Here is a 12,560-nt window from a genome sequence, read left to right on the forward strand (position 1 = left end):
TTATAAAATAAATAAATCTAGTTTTCCTGACTTGCTTTTCTCAGAAATCTATTTCTACTATTCTTAAACTTAGAATTTTTCTTTTTTTTTCTTTTTGATGAGGGGTGAGGTGGCCTTTATTTGCTATATCATTGGGGTTGAGGACTCTCACAATGAAATTTTTCTTCAATAGTGGAGATGGGCAGCTGTCTATAACTAACAATGTTAGAGAGTCCCCTATTGTACTGAGAGTTTATGTAACTTGCCCATAGTGACAAAAAATCGAGAACCAGTCTTTCTGTGACCAGTTTATGAATCATTAGTGGTATTACTATTTTCCATGAATAATGTATGGACAGCAATAGTAATATTACTTACTACATTGATTTGGGATATTACAGTAGACACACAGTGACATAGAAGGGAAAGTAAAGTTAGGGTCATAGTATCATACCATTTCAGAATTGTAATGGACCCATGCATTACAACTAGCTTACCCATGACAAAAGTGAGGCATTACAAGATAAATAATTTTTAAAAGTAGAAAATCAAGGAGCTAGAATTCAAACCCACAATGAATATGTGGAGTGGAGATGTCTTTTATTTGTGTATCTTCATGTTAATTGTGAGCTACTGCAATTGTAATTTGTTCATAGTGCCTTCTTTTGATGTGGCTTCACCATATTCGGCAGTGCTATGCCAGTGTCTCCCATGTCTCACAATTGATTCCAAAGTTCTTCAGAGAGACTTTGAGAGTGTCTTTGTATTACTTATGACCTCCATATGAACCTGCCTTGTGTGAGTTCTCTGTAAAATAATCTTGTAGGCAAATATATATTCGACATTTGACCAACACAGCCAGTCCTTTGGAGTTGCCCTCTCTGCAGTAAAGTTTGAATGTTTGTCAGTTCAACCCAAGAAAAGATTTCAGTGTCTGGTACCTTATCTTGTCCAGTGATCTTCAGACTCTTCCAAAGACAATTCAAGTTGAAGTGATTCATTTTTTTGGCATAGCACTGGTATACTTTCCAGGTTTCACAGACATACAACAATACGGTCAGTAAAATAGCTCTGTAAGACCTTCAGTTTGGTAATACCTCTTCTCTTCCACACTTTCCTTCAGAGGCTCCCAAACACTGAGCTAGTTCTTGTAATGTATGCATCAACCTCATCATCTACATGTACATCCTTGCAAAGTATACTACCAAGGTAAGTGAACTTAGCCACAGTCTTCAAAATTTCTCATTTGCTCTTAACAATTGTTCCATGTATGGATTGTGGGGTGCTGGGTGGTGGAGAATCTGTTTTCTTGGTGTAGTTAGACCAAAATTTGCATAAGTGGTAGAGAATTGATCCACATTCTGTTATATCTCAGCCTCAGATTCTGCCTTTAGTGCACAATCATCTGTGAACAAAAAATCATGCAACAAATCTCCCTCCAATTTAGTCTTAGCTTGAAATAGTTTACAATCAGTTTAGAAGCTGACCTAGATGGGATGCCATTTTCAACCTTATTGAAGGTGTCTGACAAGATCACTTAAAGCATCATGTTAAAAAGCATGGGGATAAGCACACAGCTCTGCTTTACTCCATTGATGACTGGGAAAGTGGAAGAGAATTATCCATTATTCAGACCCCATACAAGCATGCTGTCATGAAACTGTCCTACAATACTGAGGAACTTCTTGAGGGAACAATTTTTTTTTCCTTAATGATCTTCCACAAGCCCTCATTACTAACAGTATCAAAGGTCCTGGTCAGATTGATGAATATTGCATATCGACCTCTGTTCTGCTCTTGGCATTTGTCCTGGAGGTATGGGGCAGCAAATATCATATTGAGTGTTCTTTCTGAAGCCACACTGGCTCTCAGGTAGATGACCATCTTCCAAGTGAAGGATCAGTGAATTAAGGAAGACACTGGCAAAAATCTTGCCAGCAATGACTAAAGGAGAGATAATACACACACACACACACACACACACACACACACACACACACACACACTAATGTGATTGTCACAGGACAACATATTTCCATTATAGAGAAGGGTAATGAAGGCATCTTTGAACTCCTGGAGTATAACCTGTTTCTGCCCCCAAACCTGGAAAATTTCAATATGTTTTTGTATGAACAGTGGAGTCCCTGTCTTATGAATCTCAACTGGCATAGAATAAGCACCTGGTGCTTTACCACGTGAGAGGAGCCTAAATGACATTCCAAAGCTCTTCTTCACTTGAAACTTCAGTTAACAAGGGGTTGAGTTCAATATAAGGTATCCAGTCAGTGGCCTCAGCACTGATTGATGATGGTTTGTTGAATGCTATGAATGTGTTCAGCCCATCTCTCCAGGATCATGTACTTATCACTAATCAATGTGACAACATCAGCACTGAGTAGTTGAGATACAGCACAGGGCTTTGGACCACAAAAAAAGCCTTCAGGGCATCATAAAGTGCTTTAGATCATTAATTTTTTTTTATCAGTTCTTTCTATAGGGGTGCATAGTAAGCTTCCTCATTAGTTCCTTGGGATTGTCTTGGATCATTGCACTGCTGAGAGTAGTTAAGTCATTCACAATTACTCATTGAACAATACTGCTGTCACTACGCACAATGTCCTCTCAGCTCTGCTCACTTCACTATACATCAATGTTCATTAGTCTTTCAAGGTTTTTCTGGGATCATCCTGTTTGCCATTTCCTGTAGCACAAGTCCATTCCACTACAATCAAATAACACAGTTTTTCCCATCATTCCTCAATTGATGGACATTCCCTTGATTCTCAATTCTTAGCCTCCACTAAGAGTTGCTATAAATATTTTTTGTACAATTTTTCCCCTTTTCTCTTTTTCATGATTACTATTGTTAACTGTTTCCCTTCCATCCTATTCCCTTCCCCATGATATTTATTCTATTATCCATCTTCTTTCATCCTATCACTCTTCAAAAGGGATTTGCTTCTGTCTGTCCCCTCCCCCACTCTGCCCTTCCTTCTTTTGCCCCTCTCTCTTTATCCCTTTCCCCTCCTATTTTCCTGCAGGGTTATAGAGATTACTCCACCCAATTGAGTGTGTACATTATTCCCTCCTTGAGCCAATTCTAATGAGATTGAGGTCTTTGAGCCAATTCTGATGAGTGTTAGGCTCATTTACTGCCCAGATTAAATAGATTACTCCACCCAGTTAGGTGTGTCTATTAGACCCTCCTTGAGGCAGCTCTGATGAGTTTAAGATCTTTGAGCCTTTTCTGATGAGTGTAAAATTCATTTACTGCCCTGCTCCTCTCCCATCTCTTCCCCCACTCCATAAGCTTTTTCCTGTTACTTTCATGTAGGATTTCACTTCTGCCTTTTCCCCTCCCCCAATGAATTCACTTCACCCCTCAATTTAATCCTAAAGATGTTATCATATCTAGCTAAGTGACACAGTGGACAAATCATCACCCCTGGACCCAGGGGGATCCCAGCCAAAATCTGGCCTCAGACACAAGACAGTCGCCCACTGTACAACCCCAGGTATGTCCCCCAGCTCCTATTTTTTTTTTTTTTTATGGTTCTCTAGGGTCTTGTATTTGAAAGTCAAATTTGCTATTCAGTTCAGGTCTTTTCATCACAAATATCTGAAAGTCTTCTTTTTCATTAAAGTCCCATTTTTTCCATTGAAAGATAATGCTAGGGGCAGCTAGATGGTGCAGTGGATAGAGCACTGGCCTTGGATTCAGGAGTACCTGAGTTCAAATCCGACCTCAGACACTTAACACTTACTAGCTGTGTGACCCTGGGCAAGTCACTTAACCCCAATTGCCTTACAAAAAAAAAAAAAAAAAAAAAAAAAAAAAAAAAGAAAGATAATGCTGAGTTTTGCTGGGTAGGTGATTCTTGGTTGTAATCCCATTTCCTTTGCCCTTTGGAATATCATATTCCATGCCCTCCGGTCCTTTAATGTAGAAGCTGCTAGATCTTGTGCTATCCTGACTGGGGCTCCACAGTACTTGAATTCTTTCTTTTTTGGCAGCTTGCAATATTTTCTCCTTGACCTGAGAGCTCTATAATTTGGCTATAATATTCCTAGGAGTTTTCTTTTTGGGATATCTTTCTGGAGGTGATCAGTGGATTCTTTCAATTTCTATTTTAGCTTCTTCTTCTAGAATTTCAGGGCAATTTCCCCTGAGAATATCTTGGAAGATGGTGGCTAAGCTCTTTCCTTGATCATGGTTTTTAGGTAGACCAATAATTTTCAAATGATCTCTCCTGGACCTATTTTCCAGGTCAGCAGTTTTTCACAGAAGATATTTCACATTGCCCTCTATTTTTTTATTCATTTGGATTTGCTTTATTGTGTCTTGGTTTCTCATAAAGTCACTGGCTTCCATTTTTTCAGTCCTCATTCTTAGGCAATTATTTTCTTCAGAGAGCTTTTGTACCTCCTTTTCCATTTGGCCAATTTGACTTTTCAAGCTGTTGACTTTTTTTTCATGTCTTTCCTGCATCACCCTCATTTCTCTTTCCATTTTTTCCTCTACCTCTCTAACTTTATCTTCAAAGTCCTTTTTGAGCACCTCTATGGCCTGAGACCAATTCATATTTTTCTTGGAAGCTTTAGATATAAGGGCCCTGATGTTGACATCTTCCTCTGAGGGTGCCCCTTGGTCTTCCTTGTTACTGAAGAAACTTTCTATGGTCCTCACCTTTCTCTGTCGGCTCATCTTGCCTTTCTTTTACTTGACTTTTAGCTCTTTAAAGTGGGCACTGTTTCCAGGCTGCAGTATCTCAAGCTTAAGAAGTACCAGGTGGTATGATTTAAGGAGAATCAGGTTCTTCCCTCGCCTGGCCTGTTTCCTGGTCCTAGATGACCCCAGACCAACTTGCTAATCAACCAGCTTTGTGTGTTGTGGTTGTTAGCTCTGAGGAGCCTGTGCCCCTCCCCAACCTGAGCCACTTCTACTTGAGCCTATCACCTGGTTCTCATTAGGGGTGTAAAATCCAAGTTCTGCCTTAGCACCAGCATAGACCCCTGTAGTCTCTCCCCTGCCCAGGGCTCAGCTCACTCACCAGACTGTGAGCTTAGTTCCAGACAACACGGGTGCTTCAGCTGATTCAGAGGCTCTGGGGGTCTGCTTCTCTGGTGAGGCCTTCCTGAGACTGGATCTGTGTCAGGGTGACTTTGGGGTTGGGCCCGACTCCTGTATCAGCCCAGCAGCTCCCTCCTTCTGACCTTCCAAGCCGTTATTGGTTAGAAGATGATTTCAGCACATTCTTCTGTGAGTTTTGCTGTAGATCCTTACTATTAACATAAAATTAAATTTCACCTTCTGTTTTACTCAGTCAAGAATCCTGCATCTCTCTAAGCTTTTCTTGCACTTTCCTTTTTGATAGAGTTACACACTGCCTTCTTAGAGATGGATGAGCTACCCTGTTGGCAAATGCTATGGAATTTCTGAATATTCCCATCATTTCCATCAATCCAATATTGATATTTGCAAATGATCTAGTCCAGATGAGTAAGGTGGTACTTTACACTAAATCTCTGAAAGCTGTCCACTCTTTTTGTGCTCCACTGTTGCCAACTGTGTGTTGGCTAATGTTTCCTTTTAAGTTAGCAACAAACTGTATATATCTTAGATAAGCATTCTAATCATTTGACATTAAGTCTTCTGGAATTCTCTTGCCTTGGAGCCACCACTTCTATTGAATGTGAATGTTTAGCTTGGAGAGGGTAAGTCTGTGATTGGGCCAGCACTCTGAGTCATAAATTACCTTCATCACTCTTACATCCTGTTTATTCTCCTTACAGTGGTATAGTCTATTAAATGGCAGTGTTTGCTGTAAGGTTGTATCTATTAAGTTTTTTTGTGTTTAGGTAAACAGCAGACAGTGTTGGTGATGAGGTCATAAGCCACACAAATCTTCAGTAGTAAGTGACCATTGCTGTTTCTGAGCCTATTCCTCCCTGAAACACCCAATAGTCTGTTTCTACTCTGGCATTAAAATCACCCAGAAATAAGCCTGTCCTCTTTCAGCACATTGATGAGGGTCTTACGGTCTCATTTTTTTAAACTTACTAGGAATCATCATGGTGGCAGCATATACACTGGTGATGGTGCCATGATGCTTTCTTGCAAGTGGCAATTACCTGAGTCTGTCATTCACACCTTTTGAGATTCATACAAGCTTGTTGACTAGATTAGTTTTGACTGTGAAACCCATGCCAGCTTCCACTCCCCATCACTATGGCAACTACAGAAAAATGTATATCTAGCTTTGACTTTGGTAAGCAGGCCTTTGTGTGCCAACCTAGTTTTTGTTTTGTTTTGTTTTGTTTCTCATTGAAGGCTCATATTTGGATGTGATATCTGCTGAGTTCTCTCACAGAAAGAGTGGTCTCCTGGATTTCATGTCTATAAGCATGCATACATTCCATGCAGCAATGGTCAGTTGTGAAAGATTTTGAACACTTTTTTGTGTATGTGTTTCAACCACAGGTTAGAATGCCTGTCTTCTGCTGTAAGCAGGCCAGAGTTACATTGAGTGAAGCATACAATTTTAGGGCATATTTTCTAGGCCCTCCCTCCCTCCAAGAGATGAGCAGTGCAGTCCTTAAAAAAGGCTTCTCAGACACCCAGAGGGGTGTTGAATACCACTGTTGCTTTAATTCAGTGAGAAGACAACTGGGCTGCCTATGTACATGGTTGTCACTACAGCTCCTGTTGCATCCACACTTGCTGCTTTACCAATTGCCTGTTGCCATAAGACTGTGAGGTGAGTAAAAATAGTAAAATGGTATGGATGATGTCTTTTGACTCACATATAAATTGGAGGCAGATTTGCACAAAATCGTAGGTCTCACTCTCCTAGAATCATTAGAGTTAAGTGGCAATACAAAAAGTCAAGATGACTGATGATGGTTCAGGATGCAAGGGATGACCTTGGTGTCTTTGATGTCTAAAGCTCTAAATGCTCCACAATTAGCACTTCTACTGACCGTCTATCCTGTTGGAAAAAATAGTTCACATCTGCCTATTCCACTGGGGAAGTCTTCATATACTTGGGGTAGATTCCACACTAACTTACTAAGAGGTTTAAAGCCTCTTAGTTACATTCAACTTGGTTTAGCCCATCTGCTGAAAACATTTATTGGGTTAATGACCTCTGTGCATAATACACCTTCTTGGAGCCATAGGTGAAAGTTGGACGGCAGGTAAACACCAAAGGTGGAAAGCAACCCTGAAAAGGGTTCGGCATACCTCATGTCAGAGGTACTAATCTTCTCTGAACACCCATACAATTAAAGGTCACTCACCTAAATCATGACCAAGCTAAGCTAAAAACTCCGATCCCCTGATTACTACAACAATGTAGTACTCATTATCCATATTGCTTCTTTCTTAGATATTTTAGACAATATTTCTTTATCAGATGGGAAAATGTCCTAGAAAACCTCTGGAGTATATTTCAATGCTAATGTTAAGAGGCAATAATTCACAAAGCAAAGTAACATTGTTGTTGTTATTGTTGTTGTTTGGTTGTTTCAGTCATGTCCAACTCTACCATTAGCAACTACCTAATGATTTCTTGTTGAAATGAATTGAATTGAATGTATTTTAGAAATTATCTGATTGATTAGTATTCTTACTGGTCTCTCAAGTTCTGGTGTGGTATTCCATCAACCTTTTTTTAGTTTCCACCCAGATCAGAGAACTAATATTCAGTCAGGAATGAGTTATGTCTTGTGGAAATGACTAGGTCCGGTATAAATTTACTGAAAGGCAAAGATACTTATGGAGCAGAATTCACTCCTAATAAAAACATAGAAAAAAGCCCATAATGCTCATTAATACACTTGATCATAATTTGTGGTGAAAACAAATGAAGAAAGTAGGAAAAAAGTCCTTTAATGTCAATTATCTAATTATATCAGAAAATAATTTTTTTTCTTTACTATATATTTGTTAAATATTAGTGAAATTACTAGTATACTAGTGAAACTACTCTATATTTGGGTATAGGAGTGAAAGGTGCAATAATATCATTGATGGCAGAGAGATACATTTTTACCAAGCAAGGAGGATGTCTGCACTTTTGGTCACCCACACTTATTGAACTATTCGAGTTAGGACTCCCAATAAAAGGTACATGGAACATGATGATTGATATCTGTGTGAAGCACAAATTGTCCCAGAAATGCTTAATGTAATTTTAATTGCAAAAATACTCTCTAAGCAAAACAAATGTGGAAAATTGCCATCTACTTTTTCAGATGTTTTTGACTGCCAACTTATCTTTATCCAATGAAATTATCATTTTCTCTCATATGTGTGAAAGATTCCAGTCTCTTGTCTTTTCCCTAGCCTTATTCATCTTCTCTCAGAAAATTTTATAAATTCAAGATTGAATTCTAAAAGGTAGGTGTAAGCTGAAAACAATATCATTTGAGCATATGGCTTCAAATATGCCAGTGATTATATTATCTGGGACAGGAAATTGTCTTAAGCATTTTTCCAAAAGATAAGTCCATGAATTCTTATAAATATAAGCATTACATCTCAGTTTTAGTATAGGTTTTCCATGTCTTCCCTAACTCTCTCAAAAATTTAAGCCCATTTCATGACCACAGAATCACAGAACCTAAAGGTTTTCAGGGGCCACAGAAGATATCCTGTCTAACCTATTCTGAATAAATGTTCTCTCCAGAATAATTGGCTAGTTGCCATACATCTTTTGCTTGAAGACATTCAGTATTAAGGGTCATGTGCCACCTCCAGATGTAGTCAATTCTAACTTTAACTCTATTTGCTAGGAAGTTTCCCCCCTATATTAAGAGATTAATAACTCATCTTAATTCGTTTTTTCAATCTTCCTCCCATAGCACCTGGTTTTGCATTCTGAGAAAAGATGTTGAACAAGTCAAATGCCATTTCTATGTGACAGTCCTTCAAAGAGTTGAATTCAGTTGCCATGTTCCCAATAGTTATTCTATTTTCCAGGATAGACATCTCCAGTTCCTTCATCATTATATGACATGATCTTAATGCTCTTGATCCTGTTTGTTGGCCCCCTTTGGATACTCTCCAATTTTTCAATATATTTTAAAAAATGGAATTTAACAACCACAACTTTGATCTGAACAGAGCAGAGTGGCACTATAATTTTGGCAATCCTTAACATTGTATATTTAAATTCTACTTAAGACTTCATCAATTTGGTCTTACATGGTAAAAGAGCTTTCCAAACATTCCCATATTTTGTCTAAGAAATCAATCTAACCAATCATCATAGCTAAGTATGTCAAAACACATTTCTCCAAAATCACTTTATTCTACATTGGACCTTTTGATCATGTTAGCACCCATTGCAATTCAATATCTAAAGGATCTGTATGCTTATCAATACAACTAATCAACAGTGCCTCATCATGCTCTTGTGCAATTCTCATCTATGTTTAGCCATGGATGCTCTAGAGTGGAATAGCCCAATGCCCTTGAATATCTTCCTTTACTTTGTTTCTAGGCAGTAGAAAGAGTGCAAGACCTGTTGTCAGAAAGACCTGAGTTCAAATCCAGCCTCAGACATTTTTTAGCTGTGTGACCCTGGGCAAGTCACTTAACCCCCATTGCCCAGGAAAACAAAAAACAAGCCAGCAAGTGTCAAGTGTCTGAGGCCAAACTCAAACTCAGGTCCTCCTGAATCCAGGCCTTGCGCTTTATCCACTGTGCCACCTAGCTGCCCCCTAGGTAATTTCTTTTGAAATCATCATGGATAGGGCAGCATCAGTGCTAGTGCCTTTGATTTCAGAATGTTTCTTTTCTTAAAAGAAAATTAAGGGGATGAGACATTTTGACTACAAACCATAACTCACAGAAAAATGACATATTTCTGAAACACCAAGCCTTCATTTAGCTGTTAGAAGTTAAGCACACATGGAGAGATCATCATCTTTAGAAATCAGGGTAAATTTGGCAAACACCCAGTTATAGAAGCAGACTTGTTATTGCCTATGCATGAACCCCTGTGTATTTAACATGCTTTCTTTTTTTCAGTCATGATTTTAATAGTGAAAGAAATGGAATATGGATATGTACACACTTAACACTTAATGCTCAGATGTACTTAGAATGATTAATTATATTGAAATGTACTGAATAAAATGAAGGTACATAATTCAAAAGTCAGTAAATAAGGTGCAATTGTCTATTTCTAATAAGAAGGATTTTCACCTCATAAGCCTTCTATCTGTTTGCATTGCTTTTCTAGACAAGAGAAAAAGGAAGGAAATCCAACTGATATTTTTGGAGTTAAATTTTAATTTGAAGTTAAATTAAAATTTAATGATATCTGAATCTGTACACAGTCAAAGCCCCCTCAATAATTCTTATGGTTAAACATCTGGATCACTAGAAAAGTAATAGGAATTTGTAACATTTCTATAATGTTTGTTATTAATTCGTTTATTTGGTGGGATAGGGGCTCCAGATCTGTAATTTCATCAAAATAGAGGTCATTCCACCAATGCCAGCTGGTAACTTATCGCTGAAATTTATGGCCTTAAATGGTTTCCTGGGGATTTGGGACTTTGGTATTGTCACAAAGATAGTATATTCTAAAGTTGAAGATTTGAACTCAGACCTTCAGGACTCTAATATTAGCCCTTTATCCGTTATATATACTATCTCTCAGTTTTTATTAATGTTGTTGTAAACTTAATTATAGCAATTTTACATTTGTACAATGCTTTACAACCTGTAAAATTTGTCCTGAGAGTTAAGTTGTACAGGTTTTACTGTTTACAGATGAGGTAACTGAGATTAAGTAAGGTTAAATAATTTGTCCCAAATCATACAGATGGTAAGTGGTGGAGCCAGGATTTGAACCATGTTATGTTCATTCCAAATAAAGTATTCTTTATTGAAGTCACTCATGAACTTACCATAGTAAAACTTAACTTGACAGTATCCCTGTAGGTGAAGGAAGGAAATAGAGTTGTTTAAACAATGGAAGTGCAATTTAAATTAAGGCACCACCTACACAGTATAGGGAAAATGGATTCAGGAATAGAGATGACTAAAGACAGTTAAAGTTTGCCTTGGATAACCCATGGCCACAAAATACATCTGGTCCTTGTTCAGGAAATCTTTTGCTTCAAATGGATTTGACTGTGAGAGTTAAATTTCACCAACTGTACAAAACTCTCTGATTGACAGAAGATTGCTCATGCTTGAATGAACACATTGAAATGTTAAACAACTAATGGGAGCAGGATGAACATTAAAAATGCATTCTGCTTCTAGGATTTGACCTACTTTACTTTTTATCAACCTGAAACCGAGCAAGAAAGAGACCTGCCAAGGAAAGATGAGCTGGAGAATGAGCATTGAGAGAGAAAGGACTGAAAATTATCTGGAAAATGTGAAAATATCAATTGATATTGATGTAGTGCATTAAGGTTAACAAAGCATTTTACATAAATGATTTCATTGGTTCCTCACGATAACCTGGTGATGTAGGTGTTAGAGAATCTTACTTATTGTTATCCCCATTTGTCAGATGAAGGATCTGAGTATCTGAAAATTTAAGTGATTTATTCATGGTCACAGCCAGTTAAGTGTCAGAACCAAGGTCTAATCAAGGTCTATAATGATTTAACATCTAGCATTATTGCCACTACACCATGCTCATTTTTTCAGTATCATGGATAGATTAAAGCAAATGCAGGATGGTAACAGCTAACTGGGGATGATGGAGAATGTATTCTTGTCCAAGTCAGCTATAGGCTGGACAACCTCTGAACTCCCTTGAAACTCAATTCTGCGCATTATTCAGTATAAGTTCAAGGAGCACGAAGAATTTTAAGAATTATAAATGATTTTATCTTTTAGATCTCTTCATAATGTAAACACCTTTGCCTATTATGACAATTTTTTCTCCATGAAATTCCAGGCAATAATTCATATCAATTTTGGCTTTAGTATGAGACCATGGACTTAGATTTAGGAGACGAGTTCAAATGTCAATCCAGATTTAATATTTATAATCATAGATCTTAGATTTGGAAGTGACATCAGGGACCATCTAGTATAAACCTTAAACATGAGAAAACTGAGATTCAAGGAAGCTAAATGAATTATCGATCAAGGTAACAAAGTTTTTAAGTGTGAGGTGGAATTTAAACTCAGGTCCTCTCTGTCCAAAGCTAGTGCCATTTTCATGAATTTTGTAACCAGGACAAGTCACCTATTTTCTCTGACCCTCTGTTTCCTCCTCTATAAAACATGGTAATGATAACTGCATCACTACCTCCCGTAGGTATATAAGGAACTTTCTTTGCAAACTTTAAAGCACTAAATTAATGTGAATTTTATTAATATTTCTACCTATTACATTTTTATCTCCATATGGATTATATTTAAAATGAAATTGAATTTTTATTACAATCATTTACACTTGTCACAGAATATCTCTTCCAGGATTGGTTTTAAAACATTCCTTGAAATATTGTAAATATTGTAAATATACTACTTTAGAACTATGCCCCTTATCATATAGATTTGAATCAGGGTATGTCCCTTGAAATAAAACTCGTGTTTT

Source organism: Dromiciops gliroides, chromosome 2 (genome assembly GCF_019393635.1).
Source record: "Dromiciops gliroides isolate mDroGli1 chromosome 2, mDroGli1.pri, whole genome shotgun sequence".
Classification (NCBI taxonomy): Eukaryota; Metazoa; Chordata; class Mammalia; order Microbiotheria; family Microbiotheriidae; genus Dromiciops; species Dromiciops gliroides.